Source organism: Trachemys scripta, chromosome 4, assembly GCF_013100865.1.
Source record: "Trachemys scripta elegans isolate TJP31775 chromosome 4, CAS_Tse_1.0, whole genome shotgun sequence".
Classification (NCBI taxonomy): Eukaryota; Metazoa; Chordata; order Testudines; family Emydidae; genus Trachemys; species Trachemys scripta.
In genome coordinates, this window is record NC_048301.1 from 132,802,977 (window position 1) to 132,819,830 (window position 16,854).

Genomic DNA, 16,854 nt, shown 5'->3' on the forward strand with positions numbered 1-16,854 from the left:
GTGCTATCCCGCGGCGGCCCCGGGGCGGAGGCATCGGCCGCCCAGCCCCGTTCGTTCCCCTGCGGGACGGGGGGGCTGGGGCCCGCTGCCCGGGGGGACAACCACAATGTAGCAACCACAATGAGAGAGTGTCATAACAGCAACAAGTCTGAAGGAGTCCATGCTAGTCACCAAGGTGGAGTTAAAGAACTCTGAATTGCACTCTATTGTTTCTTCATTTCCCAACAGTCTGCTGATACACTGCATAGGAACAATGCAGTGATTCATAACCATTCGTGGTCATATTGCTCTGGAGGGGGCAGGGAAAGCTCTGAATTCAGAGTTTAAGTGCAATACGGTGACTGGCAGTGACCTTCACAGCTTGATTATTAAAACCAAAGCAAACACTGAGTTCTGTGCTCTCTACATATGCCAATTAAAGTTAACTACTCATCTGGAATGCAAGTGAGGCTAGCACTGAAAAAGTGTAAATTGTTCATAGAATCATAGAATATCAGGGTTGGAAGGGACCTCAGGAGGTCATCTAGTCCAATCCTCTGCTCAAAGCAGGACCAATCTTCAACTAAATCATCCCAGCCAGGGCTCTGTCAAGCCTGACCTTAAAAACCTCTAAGGAAGGAGATTCCACCACCTTCCTATGTAACCGATTCCAGTGCTTCACCACCCCCCTAGTGAAAAAGTTTTTCCTAATATCTAACCTAAACCTCCCCCACTGCAACTTGAGACCATTACTCCTTGTTCTGTCATCTGCTACCACTGAGAACAGTCTAGATCCATCCTCTTTGGAACCCCCTTTCAGGTACACCTCTACGTCGATATAACGCTGTCCTCGGGAGCCAAAAATCTTACTGCGTTATAGGTGAAATCGCGTTATATTGGACTTGCTTTGATCTGCCGGAGTGCGCCCCCCCGGAGCACTGCTTTACTGCGTTATATCAGAATTCGTGTTATATCGGGCCGCGTTATATTGGGGTAGAGGTGTAGTTGAAAGCAGCTATCAAATCCCCCCTCATTCTTCTCTTCTGCAGACTAAATAAGCCCAGTTCCCTCAGCTTCTCCTCATAAGTCATGTGCTCCAGCCCCCAATCATTTTTGTTGCCCTCTGCTGGACTCTTTCCAATTTTTCCACATCCTTCTTGTAGTGTGGGGCCCAAAACTGAACACAGTACTCCACATGAGGCCTCACCAATGTCGAATAGAGGGGAATGATCATGTCCCTCGATCTGCTGGCAATGCCCCTACTTATACACCCCAAAATGCCGTTAGCCTTCTTGGCAACAAGGGCACACTGTTGACTCATATCCAGCTTCTCATTCACTGTAACCCCTAGGTCCTTTTTTGCAGAACTGCTGCCTAGCCATTCGGTCCTAGACTGTAGCAGTGCATGGGATTCTTCCATCCTAAGTGCAGGAATCCGCACTTGTCCTTGTTGAACCTCATCAGATTTCTTTTGGCCCAATCCTCTAATTTGTCTAGGTCCCTCTGTATCCTATCTCTACCCTCCAGCGTATCTACCACTCCTCCCAGTTTAGTGTCATCTGCAAACTTGCTGAGGGTGCAGTCCACGCCATCCTCCAGATCATTAATGAAGATATTGAACAAAACCGACCCCAGGACCGACCCTTACAGCACTCTGCTTGATACCAGCTGCCAACTAGACATGGAGCCATTGATCACTAGTTGGACATGGCCTAATTTTTGGCTAGAAAGGACAGCATGAGAATCACTCTCCGTCACCTCATAAGAAGCAGAGCAAAGTGGCCTGTGGTGGGAGGGGAGGGGAGCAAGAGAATACTTTAAAGTGTAATCACATTCAGACATACAGCTACCTAATTTCTTCTCAGCTTTTAAAACTGTTTCCCTTTAAGTTTTCCCAGTGTTGTTATCCAAACTGAATCTTCTATCCCTCATGGTTCTGCTATTTACCATGTTCTGATGGAGACTGATGCTTCAATGTTTGGGATTGCTGCCTCAACCTGACTGGCTGTGTGTTCTGCCTGGCTTGTTTTGAAATAAATACTCTCATGTGTAAGCAGCAATACGTTGTATTATGTAGCTATGTGTGTTGTTCTCCACGGTGATTTGATTGTGACTAGGAACATTTATACAGCTACAATCACGGTGAGCTGCAGAACAAGGCATTTCAGAGAGAACACATCTCTGCTAATGTCATGAACAGCCCCTTCCCACAGACTCCATTCATGGACAGACAGTCCTGGCAGGTACAGGACATTTACAACAATGTAAAGCAGTTGAGTATAGCAACAGAAAAAGATTCTTCACTCAGATCATCCCTGAAGTATAAATATAATGCAGTCTTAATTACACCCAGCCGCTTCATACAGCATACCATTTCATGCAGTCTTATGCCCCCATCTATAACGGTATTTCAGGGAGAGGCAAGATGCTAAAGGGAAGTTGGGTACAAACACAATACCTACAAATCACTGTGTGGATCTGGTTAACGGAGGAGACTTATACAAATAATTAATGGGGAAAGCATGATGAACTCTAATCCAACACCACAGTGTATCAGAAAGAGCAGGACGAAGCCCTTAGCCAAACAGAACAATTTAAATCTTTTAGCTATAAAGCTTCCACCATAGATAATTTATTAAGACAAATACCCTTCCTAGGACATCAAGCCTTGAGCAAATTAGAAGTCTTCAAAGGATATGGAGCCAGCAGAAGAAATCTATTCTGGACAACAACCCTGTGAACTCTCTTCACTGTAGATGGGATGGAAGCTGGAAACAGTTTGTAAGATGTTCCCACACAGCATACAGATTATCCAACTCCATAACACCCGTGAACATTGCTCATAGAAGAAAGAATTAGAAATCTACTAGTGAAACACTGAAAAGTAGGCAAGATTCAAAGAAAGACCAATGGCTTAGCATTTGTCCCATCTCTTCCAACCCACTGCTTTGCCCTTCAGTTCCAGTTCCTACAGGCAACTAAAAGTTTACCACCTTCCCCTGGATGCTTGAAATACACACGAGCACTGAATATGCACCATCCAGTTTATTTTGGCACAGCCTAACCTATGACAAAACTATTTTTCAGCTGTTCCAGTAAAACCTGATGCTTCCATACTACAGCATATAATACAACAATCCCCTAAATCCCCGATTTTCGAGAGTTAATATTTTATTTATAGGGATTTCCATGTGGTGAGGACGACTGCCCCGGAACAGATTTCAGAGAGTTATGTTTATTAACAAGGTTATTTCCCTTGACAACTCCCATGAAGCAAAAAGCTTCTGAGATCGGGCTACTACACTGAAGATAGCTTTGTGTATTACTTTGAGATCTCTGTAATGTCACCCATTTCAAATTCTTACTTTTAGACCGATTTTCTTAATATTTAACTTGGCAGTTTTACCATTATTTCCTTGGGCTTAACTAAGAAGCATGCTCCTCAAGCCATGTGCCTTTTCAGTAAGTTACATCAAGAGCCCTGCAGTCTTAGTAACTCCTATTTTCCCTTAACCATCCGATAAGGAGTTCTGGATGGAGAGGAAATTGTTTTAATATGGGGGTGAGGGCTGTGATCAAAAGGGATGAGTGGTGCAAAGAGTGGTTGTGGCAGGGAATATGCTACTTCATCTTTTAGTTTGGACCTACCATTAGATTGTTCTGCTTTGCTTCAAGAAATACAATAAGAGTGTCTACTAGTTCAACTGTACAACAGGCACCCAATAATCATGTCTATGGAATATAATTTAGATGTTTATTGCATTAAAAGGTAGGGCTGTCAAGAGATTAAAGAAATTAATCGCAATTAATTGAGCAATTAAAAAAATTAATCGTGATTAATTACGCAATTCATCGCGCTGTTGAGCAACAGAATACCATTTAAATATTTTTGATGTTTTCTACATTTTCAAATATATTGATTTCAATTACAACACAATACAACGTGTACAATGCTCACTTTATATTTATTTTTATTACAAATATTTGCACTGTTAAAAACAAAAATACAAGTACTGTAGTGCTATCTCTTTATAATGAAATTGAACTTACAAATGTAGAATTATGTACCAAAAACCCCTGCATTCAAAAATAAAACAATGTAAAACTTTAGAGCCTACAAGTCCGATCAGTCCTACTTATTGTTCAGCCAATTGCTCAGACAAAAAAAAGTTTGTTTACATTTATGGGAGATAATGCTGCCCACTTCTTAATTACAGTGTCACCTGAAAATGAGAACAGGCATTTGCATGACACTATTGTAGACAACCTCGCAAGATATTTACATGTCAGATACGCTAAAGAGTCATACGTCAATTGATGCGTCAACCACCATTCCAGAGGACATGGCGATGACGGGTTCTGCTCGATAACGATCCAAAGCAGTGTGGACCGATGCATTTTCATTTTCAGTCAGATGCCATCATCAGAAGGTTGATTTTCTTTTGTGGTGGTTTGGGTTCTGCAGTTTCCGCATAGGTTGTTGCTCTTTTAAGACTTCTGAAAGCATGGTCCACACCTCATCCCTCTCAGATTTTGGAAGGCACTTCAGATTCTTAAATATTGGGTACAGTGCTGTAGCTATGTTTAGAAATTTCACACTGGTATCTTCTTTGCAGTTTGTCAAATTTGCAGTGAAAGTGTTCTTAAAACAAACAACGTGTGCTGGGTCATCATCCGGGACTGCCAGAAATATCTGGCAGAATGCCGATAAAACAGAGCAGGAGACATACAATTCTCCCCCAGGGAGTTCAACCCCAAATTTAATTAACACATTTGTTTTTTTAAATGAGCGTCATCAGCATGGAAGCCTGTCCTCTGGAACAATGGCCAAAGCATGAAGAGACATATGAATCTTTAGCTCATCTAGGGCACGTGAATATCTTGCGATGCCAGCTACAACAGTGCCATGCAAACGCCTGTTCTCACTTTCAGGTAACATTGTAATTAGGAAGTGGGTAGCATTATCTCCCACAAATACAAACAAACTCGTTTGTCTTAGCGATTGGCTGAACAAGAAATAGGACTGAGTGGATTTGTAGGCTCTAAAGTTTTACATTGTTTTGTTTTTGAGTGCAGTTATGTAACAAAAAACCTACATTTGTAAGTTGCATTTTCATGATAAAGAGATTGCACTACAGTACTTGTATGAGGTGAACTGAAAAATACTATTTCTTTTATCATTTTTACAGTGCAAATATTTATAATAAAAAATAATATAAAGTAAGCACTGTACACTTTGTATTCTGTGTTGTAATTGAAATGAATATATTTGAAAATGTAGAAAAACATCCAAAATATTTAATACATTTCAATTGGTATTGTATTGTTTAACAGTGCGATTAATCGCAATTAATTTTTTTAATCACAATTAATTTGAGTTAATTGCGTGAGTTAACTGCAATTAATCGACAACCCTATTTAAATATCAGAGGGGTAGCCGTGTTAGTCTGAATCTGTAAAAAGCAACAGAGGGTCCTGTGGCACCTTTAAGACTAACAGAAGTATTGGGAGCATAAGCTTTCGTGGGTAAGAACCTCACTTCTTCAGATGCAAGAAGTGAGGTTCTTACCCACAAAAGCTTATGCTCCCAATACTTCTGTTAGTCTTAAAGGTGCCACAGGACCCTCTGTTCCTATTAAAATGTTATTTCACCTCTATCGTTTCTGGAACTCAGTAGTGCAGGCTAACTGCCTGATGCTCTTACCAGTTAGTCTTGCTCGGACTCATGGAAAGTTTTTTAAAGCTGTATTTAAAGTTAGTTTTACACATTAAAATCAGGATTCACAAGAATATTCTAAACCCACATTTATTCCTGAGACACTGTTTTGGGGGGAAATTCCAAAGCTTATGAAATTAAGCTGCCCTGACAGTTGTCTTTCTATAGGCCAAGCTACAAAGCCGTTACTCTCAGCTATAAAATAAAATTAAAAGTAATTATGTTGGGATCAAACCAGTTTATAGAAAATACATGGAAATTTAATTTAAAAATTGAACTACCTGTCACGAGACAAATATAACATATACATTTGCCTAAATTGGATTCTTGTGTTACTGGTTTGGTACACAAAACTAGACCCAGAGAATTGAGATCAATATTGAATTTGACAGTATATTAAGTTGTTTGTATTGAGTGCCTGGTGGTAATTGGTGGTGTGTAGGTTTGTAATGTGGTCAGAAGTTAATGAGTTTCATGACTGCCTCAATATCATGATTTCCTAAAAAAATTCAGCTTATATAATTCCTTGCATATATTGAATAAACCCCACCATTGACTTCCACCGAGAAAAGGTCATGACTTTTTTCCAATGCAGAAAGAGAGGCACTGACATTTGTAGAAGATGTGGGCTCCAAATAATTGGTGGTTAATAAGCCTTACTAGTCTTAGCCGAGACGTAGCGATTCTGAAATTAATATCTGTTGCTCTACAAGCAGAGAAACGGATGGCGACAGTGACACTAAATTCCTGATAGTATGGGACACAGGTAACTGGAGTACAGGTCTGTAAGCATTCTGATAAACACCCACAAAAGCATTCTCAGATTCTTTAGGTCAGTGGTCCTCAAACTTTTGTACTGGTGACCCCTTTCACATAGCAAGACCCTGAGTGTGACCCTCCCTTATAAATTAAAAACACTTTTTAATATATTTAACACTATTATAAATGCTGGAAGCAAAGTGGGGTTTGGGGTGGAGGCTGACAGCTCGTGACCCCCCCATATAATAACCTCGTGACCCCCTGAGGGGTCCTGACCTCCAGTCTGAGAACCCCGGCTTTAGGTGGACTTGTAAACAAATAAAAGTTTGAATCTCGTACATGCTATTGTTTATCCCATATTCCCATCATCCTTAAAGAAATGCTGCCAGAATTGCATTATAATCCTCTATTTCAGTGGGTGACCTCGTTTTGAGATTGGTAGCTTTATGACTTACTCATGCTCTTGGGATGACGCATGTTTCTTGTATTACCGCTAGCCTTCTATTCTCAAAAGATATGCAGGAAAGTCTCCTTTGAGAGTAGTAACAATAACTTACTTTTGTTTCTACTATATGGGGAAAATGTACATTTAAAATCTGTTCCAGAGAAGTAACTATCCCTGAAAAATGTAATGTAGCACTCCAACAGGTAACATTAATACAAATACTGTCTTACAACGTTTATTTAGAACCAAACAAGGTTATGTCCAGCAACAGAGGGTTGAACGGACTGTAACAAAAAAATTATTGGGCTGGCACTAGGCTCTGTTGTAAACATATAAAGGCACTGCAGCACTTTCCCATAAATGGAATACAAACTGTACAAGTGAATAGTCTTTCGTCTGCAGTGTACCAACTGGCGTTCCCATGAGCTGACTTTATCGTATGTCTTGCAGATTTGCAGTCTAGGAAGGAAAGGATCCATTTTTCCCCACTCTCCCAAAGTCACAGCAATTTCTCTCACTCACTCTCACTCCAACACACATCTGGAGTCATACTTTCCCCCATCCTACATACTCCAATGTAGCTGAAATGCAATAGCTTGTTTTCTGCTCATACAAAGGCTGGGAACCATAAACCAACAGACATTTCAATCAGCACTAAAACTAACTCCTCATAATGTGTAGTCATCTTAGCCCCTTGTTTCACATATGAAGTTCAAGGTTTCTGGACAAAGCGGTGTATGTGTCTCTGAGTCTGGTTTTTGTTTTTTTGTTTTTAAGAAATACAGAAAAAAGGCCACAGCAAAGAGCAATAAAAAAAGCCACATGACCTGCAAGAAAGTGACTGGTCCTTAGCACCTGTAAAAGTTTAAATACATTTCTCTTCTAAATGTAATCAAACTACTCTGATTACTACTGAAAGAAAAGATGAGATGCACAAGCTACTCATTATTCAAGCATAAAATATGTTGGAACAGAGCAACTAGAAGAGTGAACATTTGTTCCCCCATTCTAGGAATTTCCCCAACTTATTTAGTGTAATGAACTAGAGAGGAGTTGGAGGGAGAATTCCAGTGTCAGATTCACAAACACCTGAAAAGACAGCAAAAGGGAGTTACAGCAAAATAGAATGTCCTTGCTGCCTGCAATCAAAAGTAACAACTGCATTCATGTTGGGAAACAGACTCCTCTTGTTATATGAAGATTGGCATAGCAATGCCTATTCTGCCTAAAATAGATGGTCTTAAAGACTGCAGTTCTAATTCCCTTCTAAATTCTGGGTATAAAGCTCAGAAGCACAGGCAATGACAGTGCTGAACTCCCTTCTACCATCATCCCCACTGTGCTTCAGTCTCAAGAGGAGGGTTCACTTCTAGCGTTGGTTTGATTTTCATGCCTGTTAGAATCTTGGGTCTCAGCTGAAACTGAGCCATGTGTGACTACTGAGCCATTAGGAATTAGATTGAGATCAAATGCTGATTTCACACAGGCAGCAAAAAGACAGTAAAAAAAAAAAAAACCTTTTAACCTGTCTTTCCACATCCAGGTTCACGCCACAGCGTCAGTTCTGTATTTTACTCAAAAAAGGGAAGCAGCAACTTTAAAATTTGAACATAGCCTGATAAAAACAGCACTGCTGCTTTACATGGTCAATATACAATTCCCATTCAGGACAGTGCTCATGCAAGCGACTTAAAATTCAAGCCCATGTCTGCCACTGGATATAGCATTTTTTCAGTGTATAATATTTTCCACTAAGAGCTGCTCAACAATGATTACATTCTAGGAAATGTTACTCTAGTTTCCCTCGTCCTCAGTATAGCTCTCATAACAAGGATGCATGAAGCAGTAACAAGTCAAATAAATGAAAGAGGAACATAAGTTTCCAGAATATTGCTGAAGGGCCATACAGGGAAAGTGTACCCAAGGCCAAAGTAACATCATAACCAGAGGCAAATGTAGCACTTTTAAACCAAAGGGGACTTTCCAGAACATGAGAGCTTAGTATGTAAAAAGATATATGAAAGCCTCAGACAGTTATTAATATGCCTAAGACAAGTTTTATTCTATTCATCTCTGGATGCACCAGATTCCATGTGCTTCCTACCCAACCCAGCCATCCATGACCTTTCCTGTTCATTTGTTTATGGAAATAACCAGGGAGATATGGAGGATGGAACCAATCTGAAATACTTTAAATATGCCTGCCTTTTTAGTATGTAGAGTAGTTATAGCTGTGTCAGTCCCAGGATATTATAGAGACAAGATATTAGCTCACCCACCTTGCCTTTTTAATGGCACTGGAAACATTTATAACTAAGTCAACAAAATCCCACTTCATTATGGTTTCTAACCTATTTCTGAGTGCACTGCAAGTATATAAACTGGCACACTGAAATGAACGCAAGCTCGGTTGTCACCTCCTTTAGGAAATGTGACAATTCAGAGCCTGTGCCACATAGAAGGGTTCTCCAGCTCACCAGAAGAGCAGTACACACTAGGGAAAGCTAGTCTGCCTGAGTGGACTCTTGCATGAGGGCAGAGGTCCACCAATTTCAAAGGAACTCTGTTCAGAACAGGAGTGCCCACTTGGGGCAAAAGGCAGGATCGGGGCCTACGCTGACTTCACTTCCTCCTGCACATTACCTTTTGTGCAACAATGCTAGAAGTAAATTACCATTGACTTCTCTTTATGAAGACAATCCCTCCCTATACCCATCCTTCCACATTTTGTCACTTTTGAGGCATATGTTGAGGGAGACCAATAGGTTATAACCTTCACTTTTAAAAAAGCTTTAGGAGAATTGGTGAGGGAGACCTAGACATTGGTTAACTCCCCTCAGAGTACATTAATGGGAGTTCCATAATGATATTAATTCATAACCAGCTATGAGGTATTATCATAAAACGAGTAACTGTTCCTAACAATTTTTGTCTAGAAAGATGAACCCTTTATATTGTATACTAGTTTAATCATAGAACCATAGACACACAGGGCTATAAGGGAATTTGAGAGGTAATCTAGTACAGCTCCCTGTGCTGCGGCAGGACCAAGTAAATCTAGACCATCTCTGACAGATATTTGTCTAACCTGTTTTTAAAAATGGACAGTGATGGGGATTTCACAACCTCCCTTGGAAGTCTGTTCCAGAGCTTATCTATCCTTAAAGTTTTTCCTAATATCCAACCTAATCAGCCTTGCTGAAGATTAAGCTGATTATTTCTCGTCCTCATGTATTTATATAACCTCATACTGCCTTTCATGTCCCTTGCTAGGTATAACTCATTTTATGCCAGAGGCTGATTTTGTCCCTACATGCTTGTACTATTCTTTTGTACTCATCCTTAGCAATTTGTCCATGTTTCCACTTTTTGTAGCATTCCTTTTTGATTTTCAGGTCATTCAGGTCGTTTTTAATGACGGGTTACTAAAATTGTAGCTTCAATTCCTTTGTCAAAATAATTCAGAGTTTTGAAATACACATTTTTGCCATAAACTTTCACTTCCCTGGAAGTTTTATGTTTCCAAAACCTAGGTCCAAGATTTTCAAAAGTGACTAGTGATTTTGGGTGCCCATCTTGAGACCCCTCAAAAGGGACCTGATTTTCAGAGGATTGGTTCTTAAGACTTATTGAAATTTGGGCCCCTTTAAGGCATCTGAAGTTGGACACCCAAAGTCACTAGTTGCTTTGGAAAATCTTGGCCTAATGCCACAAATGAAGTTATGTAATGGATATTTTTTCTGTCCTCTTTTCCTTTAAAAATGCTTTAAAATATATGATTTTCTGCAAATGCTACTATTTTGATCTTTAAATGATCACATTTCCTGTCTTCTATCAAGGAGATCAGGATGGCCAATTTTTAGTGGACAAACCTTCTCTTCAACAGCTGGTGCAATTTTTCATAGAGATTTTAAGTTCTCCTAGTAAATAAATTGCTGAAACTAGGAGCGGTGGGCAAGATTTTGTGCAAAAGACACCCAAGTGTCACTCTGTACTAGCACGAATAGTAACGGGCACATAAAATGCACTAAGAAATGAACTCCCCCATATCGACGCCTGGTGAGACCAGGCTGGATGACAATTTCTTCCAGTAAAGAGCCTTACAGAATAAGGAATTTACTTTTTATAAAATGGAAAGACAGAATACCCAGCACAAAGCAATGCTAACCTCCAGAATGAGGAATCTAAGTCTATCAGAGTATAACCAATAATGACATTTCAATTATGAGGCCTCTTGCAGAAGTTAGCCATCAAGGGAAAATATAGCCAGTGCTTCAGAACAAGGGGAATGACCTCCTAAGGACCAAAGTGACAAGCGGCATCTACACACTGAAAATTTAGAACACACAATTCTTCCTTTACAGGTAGGATGCTTTTTGGTCAGTCTGACTTCTTTTTTCCAAATGAATTTTAGGTACCCTTTTTGTTCCACTTGTAAGCCACAAACCAATGCAGCCTCTCCATTTTCTTATGCTCTCTGTATACACAAGTTGCATACCACCCAGACATGAGCATGCATCATTTCCAAAGGCACCTGTAGGCAGCTAGGAGTGACAGCTACAGAGGAGCTTTGCCACACTATTCCAAGTATTTTGTCTGCTTCTTGGGGAATGAATAAAGGAAACTGAGGAAGCTTTTAGTAAGGAAAAAAGTATGAGCTAGCGTCTTCTGAAACCATTTCCTTCCACTGTTTGGAGAAAACCCATATAGTCTTCAAGAAATACACCCTTATAGCTACACAAATCTCATCATGACACTCACATTAACATTCAGATATTTACTAGTTCCTTCCTGAGTTATTACAAAGCAAAATCAGACATTTTGATAGGTCAAGTCCGTACCGCCCATTGGAGCAAATGGGCCCAGCTCCAGGCTACTGCAAGCACTAAAAGGCTAAATTGTTTAGTTACCAACAGGAGTAGGGAACCCACAAAACAGTCAACCAGATAAAGATGAAAAGAAAAATAAGTTGTTAACATGCTATGAAGAGATATAGTTGGACACTATAAACAAACATCCTGTTAATTTTTGTTTGGATGGTTTAAGCTTGTAAGCGTTCTGCTAATCCTTAAAGTAACAGGAATTTATTTCAATACAAGCAATGCAGGGAATGTCCAGGTCCAGGTCATGACTTAAGGGCCATCGAACCCATCAAAGACCATCCTTATAAGCAACCTCCACAGACTAGTAGGTTTACACTAGACCAAGTCTGAAGGTAACGCATTAAACCAAGAAGTTGAAGCACAAGGCTAGCCTTTGGAGTCACCCAGACACAGAAATCTATTGCCACAATCTTGTGAGAAGGTCAGTGTGAACTCCAGAAAGTATTACTGGAATTTTTCTTTGGTTTGGCCTCTCTTTGGACACAGAGACAGGTTTAAGATGGCTTTGGCTTGCTTGCCTTCATCAAGCATATTGTTTCATCCTGCCCCTTTCCTAGTCAGGACCTGGGTGATTATAGGGGAGCAGTCTGAAGAGGCCATAGCATGTGTTTTACATGGAACAGATTTGTGGGTGTGGTTTACTCAGCTTTTCACAAAACATTTTTGTCCCCAAATGCCTGGTGCCTTAAATAGGAATTAGCCAGCTGCCCCTTCACTTTTACTGTAGCATACAGGCCGACGATTTAAATGCTGTATCATGGTGATGCATAAATAGGAAGTCAGGCTTCCTTCCCAAAACAGTGATGTTTAGGGTTGCCAATTTTGGTTTGGTTTGCCAATATTCCTGGAGGCTTCATCACATGATAATCTTTAATGAAAGGTTAATCTTTAATTCCTGGAGACTCCAGGACAATCCTATGATGTTTTAAGAAAAAGCAACCGACAGTCATGAGGCTGGACAAAAGATATAAGAGAGAATCTGTGCAGATGGTGAGTAAAGCTTTAAAAATATTTGTACAATACTTATTTATTTCTACAGTGCCCCACCAAGATACTCAGGGTACTACCAACATAATACAGCCATCCCTAAACATATTAAGGGCTCCAATAGTTGAATGCTGTTGCAGATTGGTTTACTGCCATTTTTAGCCTCAACTTTTATTCAGATACATGTTGCTAACTGCACGCGTTTAGACTGCAGAACCACTTTCCCTGAAACATATACAATCAACTGTAGCATTTTTGTTTGTAACAGGGCTGCACAGAGCCAAAGTTTCTGAGACCGATCCCTATTCTGTGCATGATTAAGTGCCTTATTTCACTGTACTCATCTAAAGTGACACACAGTTCCTCCCACACTGCCTTGGACATGGGCCAAGATGGCTTCCCGCCCATGTCATACTGCATCTGTGCTAGAAAGTGAATACAACGTGGTAAATATTTCCCCCTCTCTTTGCATTACAATTACCCCAAGAGGAACTGAGCAGCAAACTGGTCTCTGACAGGAAGTTATGGTACATATTAACATTTTGCACTAATCTAGACAAGCAGGCTTTCCATCTGGATCAGTCACTAAAGCGTTCACCTATGGCAATCTCTTGCTAATCAACTTCCCTTGTATCTGGACAAAGAACAGCCTGTGCTTTGGACATACCTTACCATATTAGGCAATCAGATCCTAGGAAGGGGAGAACTCAAGATGTAGGCGGACCCTCCCTTCACCTAAAAGGGCAGGCTAGGAACTTCCTGTGCAGCAGCAGAACAGTTTCCTTTTTGGAAGCGGGGAAAGGGAGGAGGATGAAAGGACAGACTCCATCATGGTTCTAAGTGATGGCCTTGCAGGACTATTCAAATATGCAATCATACTATTAAAGACAGCACCTTTGTAATGGAGCCAGGGTCATGTGCTCTGAAATACAAGCTTCCAACTAGTTGGATTTAAAGATGTATATGTATTTTTTAAAGCAATGAGTTTGATTAGCCTGCCCCCCCCCCCTCCCCTCCATAAAGCTATGGTTCTGCAGCAGCTGTAACACTGCCACATGGCAGCTGCAGTTTAATAAAAGGATTCTCAGATGCATCAGGTTTCACTTTGAATTTCTAGCTTATCCTGTAGAAGGGTTGAATTTCCTGAACGCTTTTTAATAAAAATGAGTTGGAGCACAAACAAACTCCTACTGCCTCATCTGATGACACTGTGTTAAAGACACACAACACTCAAAAAGGTAAACACTGTGGAACGGAGTTTGGCTGGATGGTTGTAGCAGCAATTTCAAATAATCAGGAATCTTTTAATAAGTAATAAATAGGATAACAATCAATACAAACAGATGTGCTAGACCTGTAGCCCTATGACTCACTTCTGTGTAAAGATTCAAATCCATTAACATAGCTGTTGTGAAGTATTCTCTGGGCTGATACCAGAAGTTCATGTAAACAGACCTTTTCTTCATCACCTCTCATTGTCCTGGAAGTTTATAACTTTACCAAGTAAGCATTCACAAAGGTGTTTCATTGTATTTATACACAAGTCAGGTTTAAAGACAATATTTCTTAAGATGCTGCATTGTCAGACAAGTTTATCGGCATGTTCCTGTACTGAGAGAAATACTTGGCACAGAGCTGAGTGTTACAAAAAGCTTAAATGCCCATTGGCCCATCTTTGGAACTTCTGGGCAAGGCACATTTTTGTGCCAGACAGAATTCCACCAAAAAGAACTGCAGGAAAATAATTTCTCTATGAATCACAACCTTTATTCTACTTGTATTATATAAAATTTGCTATTTTAAATTACATTTTTCTTCCATCTTTTTTGCCCAAACAAAATCCTCATCTACATTTTGCATCCAGATTATCCAAGTCCAAATATTTGTTGATCTACCAGGTTTTCTGACACACACCCAGTAGTAAGGACTTCTCTCTCCAATTAGCAGTGCAGAACCCCACACTACATTCTTAATCACTATGCCAAGTATTTCTCACAGTACAGCAACATGCCTATAAAAACTTGTCAGGCAATGCAGCATCTTACAGAAACTGATCTGGGACTGGCAGGACTAGGAGACTGGGATGAGACCTGAGAAGTGAAGACACTTGTACAAGGTAGTCAAAGAAAATGAGATTGGGATGAAGAGGCAGGGCTCCTGTGGAAAAAATACTATGATCATGTAACTAACAACTGTACCATAATGCATATGCACAAGGGGGTTAAGGTAAAACAACCTTAACTCTGGAATTTCCTAGTTTTTGAGTGATCAATGTTCACAAGGAGAACGCTTAGGTTTTTAACATAGTTTGCATAATTTAATGGTTTTTTTTAAAAAGCAAACTAATATAGAAATTCCACTTAGAACCTTTAGATCCACTGCACAGATCTCTGCCACTTGAGCTAAATGAGTAACTGCTAGCAGTAGTAGGTTGTCATCCCATCTATGGATGGGCACTATAGGGGGATAGGACACTTTACCCATGGGTTTCAGGGATATTTACTAACAGCACAGGAATGGGTGGGACTCAGGAATATTGGAGTCCATTCCAGGCTCTGAAGGGTGTCTCATTTAGTGGAACCAGACTCTTCTGCCTGCCTTTCCCAAGCTTGACACCTTCGACCTTGTACCTTCCAACCTGTTATGGTCCTGCGTCTTCCCCACCCCGGCTCCTCATTCCAGTCCCATTCCCTTTGCCTACCCAGTCCAAGTCTCCACTCCTCAGGCTTCTCATCCCAGTCCTAGTCTGATCTGCCACTCTATCCACCCAGGCTTTCAGTCATCCCCTCTGCACACCAGCATCTCATGAGATCGGTTTCCCATTCACCCTCCACCAACTGGCTCCTCCCTGTCCCAGTCTCTTCCTCCCCCCAAGTCAGTTTCACTAGGTTCCTCATCTCATTCTACTCCTTCTCCTCCCTCTGGTCTAGTTGCCTGCCCTCAGTTCTGGTGCCCAGTCACAACCCGGCCCAGAGCAGCAATTACATAGAAAGACGAGTTTAGTTCCCACAACCCTGAGCTGGTCCATACTCTGTTGTTCTGTGGAGAGAGTCATGGTCACATGCAGGAGCTGTGAGGGGTTGGAACATGCTCATTGTGAGCAGATTTTGGGGAGACTTTAGCCGCTAAACTCTAAGAAGTCTCTAGTGAGCGTGTAATAACTGAGGTTTTTCAAAAGCTTATAACTTGGCCAGCTTTTCACAGGAACAGCTAGCTCAAAGGCCACCAGCCTGCCAAATTTCAAGTTCCTGTTTCCAGAGAGCTTCCCAGAGAAAAGATTGACAGTGTGTGTCTGTGTATGTGAGAGTACATACACCCCCCCCCCCCCAATGTATTTTTCCACTTATGTCGTTCTCTGAAATGGCTAAACAGTTTTGGCTGAAACTGCCCAGAAAAGTTTCTGTTTCAGCTTCAGGCAGACCCCTGGCATGGAACATTTCAGCTCAAATGATTAAAGTTTGGCAATCTTTAGGCAACTGAAAGCAGGTTCTAATAATGGGAATTATGGTGCTACTGCTCTGTCTACAATATGGAGTCTGGGAAGAACATCTTGAGTTCTATGTTTTCAGTGCTCTACAAGGGAAGGCTGGCACAAGCAACTTTATGCAATTGTAAGATAAGGACATACTGTGCCGTCATCCCATTTGCCTACCAGTCTCCGTCCCTATCAGATTCACTTTTATCAGGCTGAGTCAAAGTGGGGTATTTTTAAGGAAAGGACAAGCATCCATGACATAGAAAACTTAATTTGTAACACCACAGAATTGAATATGGATCCCTCAACAATTGATTAAAACAGTGCCACCAACCGCCATGCCGCAAAATGATCTGTTTAGCAAAATATGTGAAAAAGCCATTTGGACTGAATTAAATTGGGTTCTTTTTAAACAATAAAATCATATGCCCATGCTGGCACCTGATGTCAACCACCAGTGAGGTACTTATGGAGCCTTGAACAGCTGTTATTTTTCTCCTGGTCTAACAAATGATGCACTGATGGTTTCGGAACAAACATTGTTCAACAGACCAAGACATGTTCCTGGCCCCAAACGTGTCTCAGCCCAAGACCGACAAGACCAAAACAA

The 16,854-nt window shown here is 40.8% G+C and overlaps 1 protein-coding gene across 1 annotated transcript in view; it reads right to left on the reverse strand.

The window, feature by feature from the left end:
* PPP1R12B (protein phosphatase 1 regulatory subunit 12B) overlaps positions 1 to 16,854 on the reverse strand; it is a 160,045-nt gene that overhangs the window by 45,070 nt on the left and 98,121 nt on the right. The gene's annotated exons all lie outside the window — the stretch shown is intronic.